The 7152-nt window shown below is 30.5% G+C and overlaps 1 long non-coding RNA gene across 1 annotated transcript; it reads right to left on the bottom strand.

Annotated features, from left to right (window-relative positions):
- Positions 1 to 2417: 2417 nt before the first annotated feature.
- On the bottom strand, positions 2418 to 6885 carry LOC143063233 (uncharacterized). Its single transcript, XR_012974979.1, has 3 exons — positions 5975 to 6885; positions 4507 to 4608; positions 2418 to 4011 (listed from the first exon to the last, which is right to left on the bottom strand). It is a non-coding gene; the product is annotated as an uncharacterized LOC143063233 (long non-coding RNA).
- Positions 6886 to 7152: the final 267 nt, after the last annotated feature.

Here is a 7152-nt window from a genome sequence, read left to right on the forward strand (position 1 = left end):
TCACTACATATGTTCTCTGCACCGTTTTGTATATAACTACTTTAAGAGATTAAGAGGCAATGTCAGAGAGCACCAGGCAGGACTGTTCAACTAAAAAAAAATAATTTGGTCAAAAATATATTTTACCCTTTAAGTATAACATACTGACCGGGAATATATAATTTTTTTTAAATTTTTTGTGAATTTGACTTTTTTTTTTATGAAATTCAATATAAGCGCTCAAACTGCGAATTTTCATTGAAATGTATGGGGGAAAAGCCAGTTTCTAACCGTTTTCAATGATCAATGATAGGAGAAAAACAGCAATTATGACTAAACTACCTATATGGAAGTCTAGTACTATGTTGGTGTAAAAAATAATGAAAAAAAAATTTTTGGTATCTTTTTGATTTTTTTCAAAGAATAAGGTAAAAAAATGCTAAAATAAGGAAAATTGAGAAAATTGAGAAATGCCAGTTTCTAATCGTTTTCAATGATCCATCATTGGAGAAAAACAGCCCTTATGACTAAACTACCTATATGGAAGTTTAGAACTATGTTGGTGTAAAAAATAATGAAAATAAAATTTTTGGTATCTTTTTGATTTTTTTTCAAAAAGTAAGGTAAAAAAATGCTAAAATAAGGAAAATTGGGAATTGCCAGTTTCTAACCGTTTTCAATGATCCATCATTGGAGAAAAACAGCCTTTATGACTTAACTATCTATATGGAAGTCTAGTACTATGTTGGTGTAAAAAATAATGAGAATAAAATTTTTGGTATCTTTTTGATTTTTTTCAAGAAATAAGGGAAAAAAATGCTAAAATAGGGAAAATTGAGAAAATTTGAGAAAAGCCGTTTTTTGACCGTTTTCAATTATCCATCACCAGAGGAAAACAACACTTATGACTTAACTACTGATATGGAAGTCTAGTACTAAGTTGGTTTTAAAAAATAATGAAAGTACAATTTTTGGTATCTTTTTTACTCTTTTTCAAACAATTCAGTAAAAAAATGCAAATAATAAGGAAAATTGTAATATTGAGAAAATTATGCTTTGGCAAACCAACATGGTATTACATGGATTAAGTTGCAAAATACCATAAACTTTTGCATCTTTATTGTATTTATTATGTTTTAGTGATAGTTTTTGATGAAAAAAATTAAAGAAAAAAAGTTGTAGTCTTGTCGCCACTTTGTTCCTTTGGTTGCCATAGGCATAGCAACCATAAAATGTACACTATTCATTTCCTGTAGGCCTTTTTTGTACAAATTTTCACCATGGAAGTACTTAGTTGGAAGATGCAAGACAATTCTCATTGAATTGGCAATTAGATCATAAGTCAATGCCACAGATACCTACAATACAATTTTTGCTGTACTTTGACCTTTGACCTCAAAGTAAAAAGATGACTTTTGTTTACAATTTTGTGTCGGGAGCATGATCTGTTTGCCCTTTGACAAAATCTTTTGATATTAGGAACATGTGTGCAGCACCTCAAGACAATCTGTTGTGTTCCAAGGACCATCATCCCCAAATTCACCAAACCTTCCTTTTGGGGTATTGAACCATGTGAACCTTATAACAAAATTTCATAGAAATCCATTAATTCAAACTAAAGTTATTGTCCGGAAACCAATGTGTCTTCAGACAACAACAATGACGACATCATACCATTATACATTCCCAAAAATTGTTTGCGGTCGAAAACAATAAATGATTAGATCCTCATTTCTCAACCTTATATATTCTTAACTCCCAACTGGCATGACCATCATGACCATGGATCTTGTCCATTTATATATTTTTTTATTTTTTTTTTGGGGGGGGGGGGTAGGATTTCAAATCAAGGACGGACACCACATGACTACATTAGTACATGCACGTATATAATTGATAGTGACAAAATCTACAAATAAGCATGCTCTTGGTTTTTGCAAAATCAAATATGATATGCAGAGTGGTTTAGTTCTTTATTGAAGGCTGTACCTATTACTATAAACTTTTACATTGTATGGTCTCTTAATGGAGAGTTTTCTGATTACAATTATGCAGAGGTGGATTTAGGGGGGGGCAGGGGCTTATAAAGGGAATCACTGAAGCGTGACTGGAGCGGGCCCCCCTTAGGTCAGTCGGTGGGCCCCTCTTATGAAAATTTCTGGATCCGCCACTGTTATACTACATCTTCTGATTTTTATTGTGTTCCATAGCAGTTTCTTCAAAACCTTTGGAAATAGAAGCGCCGTTTATCTTCATCACTTGGTTTGTATAAAAGTCAGAATATGACAACAGAGAATTTTTACCATACGTCACAATGATTATGGCCTAAAGATAACTATGATAGTTACAAGTAGCCGTGAAATTGGCAATCATATCAAATCTCCTTTGTTAATAAGACGGATAACTTGGCCTGATTAAATGTGACATATACTTAGCTACAGTGTTAACATAACAATTAGTTTATTCTGTTTATTAATTCAATCCATAAATTTTGATCAAGATTCAAATGCATGTACTGCACAAAACAAAAAATAACAAGGGCATACTACATTGATACTTATATTAAAGTTTATTTTTTTTGGTGTACATATTTCTAAATAGCACAGAAATGTTAACACAATTATCTAAAAAAAATACATTTTTTGACTTATCATTTCCTTTTAACAGATTTGTTTTAATATAAATTGATCCCATTTTCTGTTACTCTGTAATAATTTGGAACTTATTTTATCAACACATATACATCTTTTTAGAAATTCATATAAACCCTTGCTTAACATAAATGACTTGTATAAATATTTGCCTATAAACACATGAAACATGATAAATATCTAAATAGTTTCAAAAAAATTTGAAATATTCTTTCAGACACCCAGTAATATTTTAAAAGATAAAGATCGATAAACAACTTAGTTGATATTCTTAAAATTGTCCTCTATCAAAATTGTCATTTTCAATATTGAGATCTCTCAATTACTGAAGTAACTTCCAAAATATTACCAAAAGTCAAACATATACATAACTAGAGGCTCCAAAGAGCCTGTGTCGCTCACCTTGGTCTATGTGAATATTAAACAAAGGACACAGATGGATTTATGACAAAATTGTGTTTTGGTGATGGGGATGTGTTTGTAGATCTTACTTTTCTAAACATTCTTGCTGCTTACAATTATCTCTATCTATAATGAACTTGGCCCAATAGCTTCAGAGGAGAATGTTAGTGAAAATTTACAAATTTTACGAAAATTGGTACGCCGGGTCACCGGACACAATTTTTAAACAAAATACTCCAATGATGATTGTGGTCAAGTTTGGTTTTATTTGTCCCAGTAGTTTCAGAGGAGAAGATTTTTCTAAAAGATTACCAAGATTTATGAAAAATGGTTAAAAATTGACTATAAAGGGCAATACCTCCTTAGGGGTCAATTGACCATTTTGGTCATGTTGACTTATTTGTAGATTTTACTTTGCTGAACATTTTAGCTGTTTACAGTTTATCTCTATCTATAATAATATTCAAGAAAATAACCAAAAACAGCAAAATTTCCTTAAAATTACCAATTCAGGGGCAGCAACCTAACAACGGGTTGTCTGATTCATCTGAAAATTTTAGGCAGATAGATCTTGACCTGATAAACAATTTTACCCTGTCAGATTTGCTCTAAATGCTTTGGTTTTTGAGTTATTAGCCAAAAACTGCATTTTACCCCTATGTTCTATTTTTAGCCATTGCGGCCATCTTGGTTGATATGACGGGTCATCGGACACAATTTTTAAACTAGATACCCCAATGATGATTGTGGCTTAGTTTGGTTAAATTTGGCGCAGTAGTTTCAGAGGAGATTTTTGTAAAAGTTTACAGACGACGGACGACGACGGACGATGACGGACGCCAAGTGATGAGAAAAGCTCACTTGGCCCTTTGGGCCAGGTGAGCTAAAAACTTAATAGGTATTGAAATGTTTTGTTGGTCACTTTGAGTCTCCCAAACTGGTTACAGTTTCATGTGTGTTTTTCTTTAAGCTCAGTCACCTGAAAAAAATGAAGGAATAGTCAAGCTACATATGTATACATTTATACATCAGTTTTTTTGCTTGAAAATGTTTTAAATTAATTATATTAAATAAGATGAGTTTTAATATTATATACATGATATGTATTCAAGTACACATATTTGAAGTTGAATATAATTTTTTAGAAGATTTCACATTCAGGACTTCATATACATTTGTAGTGAGAGATTAAAACCCTTCTTGCATATCTGGAAAATAAATACTTGGTCTCATTAATTTTTATGTGTGTGTCATCTGTGTTTTAATTTGTTCTTAAATTAAGCTGACACTGGTCATCTTAAAATGTTTAACAATTCATTTGTTATGCATTCTTATTCTGATTTACATTATGTACTAATGTAATGTTTAGTATATTTACAGGATTTAAGATTTCACATACTTTATCTCATACGGTACTTTATCTAAATAAAGATAAACATGTAAAAAATGTACTTTAAGAGATACTGGTACTCACTTTTGAATTTTCATATTAATGCAGTAATTAAGTTGATCCATTTCGCTAATTATAGCTATAGGCTCCTCTATATGTAAGTCTGTCATCTGATGTATCTTTTATCTGTTTGAAGAAATAACAGATTATAAGGTGATCAATTATTCTTTGAATTGAATTTGGAAAATCAAATTAGTTATTTTCTTATCTTAAGAACCAGTGGAAAATATATAATGAGCTGTTAGCATCTTACTACATTAAAACATTCAAAGTTACAAGACTTTTAGTATGATTTATAATTCTATTTTTAAATGGACAGGTTAATGTATGAAATGATCTAAATGAACACTTTAAAGCAGAACGGTAAATTGTGATTAACTTATTACTAAACAAGTTTACTTGATATATTTGAGTCAAATTAACCTTATATGCTATGCGTTTCAGGATCACACATGTACATGTACAAATGTATCTAAATTATAATGACAAGATCTCAAAATGAGCTATTTTTTAAATTTTTTTTTCAGTTTTGAACTAAATGTTAAAAGTTTGAAATCCTTGCAATTGTATCATGTATAAATCATATGTCTAGATTTAGTTTCTAAGAACACGAAGGACAATAAACAACAAATTTATGAAACAAAGGTATTGCCGTCCCAAAAGATCCCATCTAAATAGTGGATTAAGAATCTAATTATCTTAAGATTTGATATACAAGTTTTATTTTTATAAATAAATATATATGCAAGCATGATAACCACTTTTCAATATATGTGTGTCTTTCATATGTCATAAAATATAGGTACACTGTATATGTAGCAATCAAAATTACAGAAAATTTAAATTTGACGTTCCTGATTTTTAACTAATTAAACTTACTGTTTACATATGTATATCTGACATAAACATATATATGACTATCCTGATAACTGTAGGATTGTCTTTACTTTTATAAATTGTGACTTGGATGGAGAGTTGTATCATTGACACTCATACCACATCTTTTTATACATTTATCTATTCTACATGTACATGCAAATGTATTCATGTGTGGTTGCATTTTGCTTACATGTACATGTACATTCATTTTGGCACATGAACATACATTGCTGACATGTACATATTAATGATAAGCATAATAAATAAGGTGACAGACATGTATGGTCTGTTGTGTATATGGAGGATAGTTGCACATGTGATTTTCTCATTGGCAATCATCATGATCATAACCAAATCTTCTTTTTTTTCGTAACTTTTGAGTCTGATAGTTTTATTTTTTTTTATTCTAAATTATTATCCTATTCAAATAATGCTTGAACATGATGAATAAAATTGTATAAAATTGCTTTCAGCACAGATCATACATTTGCAGAAAATAATTTCACATTGTAACTAAAAATATGGGGGAGAGGGGGGATTTATTAAAATTATTGAACAGGCCACATGATTTATCCGAGAAGTAATTTTAAACTTCCATAATTTAAACTATTACCTGTTCCAACTGGTATAACTGTTGCAAAGAATTCTTTTATACACTATAACTATCATCTGCTTCAAAGTGATATGCCTTTCCAGTTTTCAAGATGCCAAAAATTATGGCATTTAGATCTTTCTTTGCTTTTGGTGTCCATGATATACCATGTACTGTTTTAAGGTGGGAGAAAACTGTATGATTTCCAGCATTTGTCCAGCTGAATCATCAAAAACTACTCACGGATGGCTTTAAATTCCTCATATTCAACATTTCCAGCAAATAATACAATAATTTCAGTCTTATAAATAATCCTCATTCCCGTACAGAATTTGTAACTGCCTCTGTCTGGAAGTGATCACCCGTACATGTATGCAACAATCCCCTGGTGAGGGAAATAAGTTTCCCAACACCACAAAATTATGTAGTTTTATTAAATCTTATCAAAATGTTCAATTATGTATAAAAACATACAACAGAAGTTCATTTTACTGTCAAAACATTACCAGCTGATTACAACCTTTATCGGTTTTTAAATTGAAGAGCATCACTTTAGGTATGTCTAAACACCAAAAAGTCGAAAATAAACTGCTGTTTCCTGACAGTTTACTGCATTAGAACATTTACATATCAACAGATACCAGAGATGTTATTATCATTTCCTGCTGTATTCATGGTCATCTTTTAGAATATATATCAATTGTTATATTGTAGGCTGTTTTTGTTGAGAAATTAATACCCCTATTTCCCTATATAAGCAGTCAAATTTAGTGAAAAATCAAATTCATTTTTTTATACATAATAACCCAATATGACTTTTAAAAATGTCACTTCCCAACAAAACAAGGTGGATACAATACAAAAACACATTTATCTCAAAAAGGTTGTTGAACAAAATTTCTAACTTCTGCCTGGTTTTCTCTGGCATTGCCTCTTAACTAGTTTTACTGAAATAAATAGGCCACGACGGTATGCACCAGTTATTAATCATCTTTATTCAGATGGAAAACTGGAAAACTTAAAGATGAAGAAAATGAGCACCTTCGTGTAACGGCATATTAATAATTTTATATATGGTGTTATCACATTGAATAACATGTCAAAATACACAATTCATTAATTAACGCCCTGTGGATTAATTTGCAGAAGAGGTGTCATAAACGGTTTTATATATACCAACAGTTAATAAAAAACAAAGC

Source organism: Mytilus galloprovincialis, chromosome 2 (assembly GCF_965363235.1).
Source record: "Mytilus galloprovincialis chromosome 2, xbMytGall1.hap1.1, whole genome shotgun sequence".
Taxonomy (NCBI): domain Eukaryota; kingdom Metazoa; phylum Mollusca; class Bivalvia; order Mytilida; family Mytilidae; genus Mytilus; species Mytilus galloprovincialis.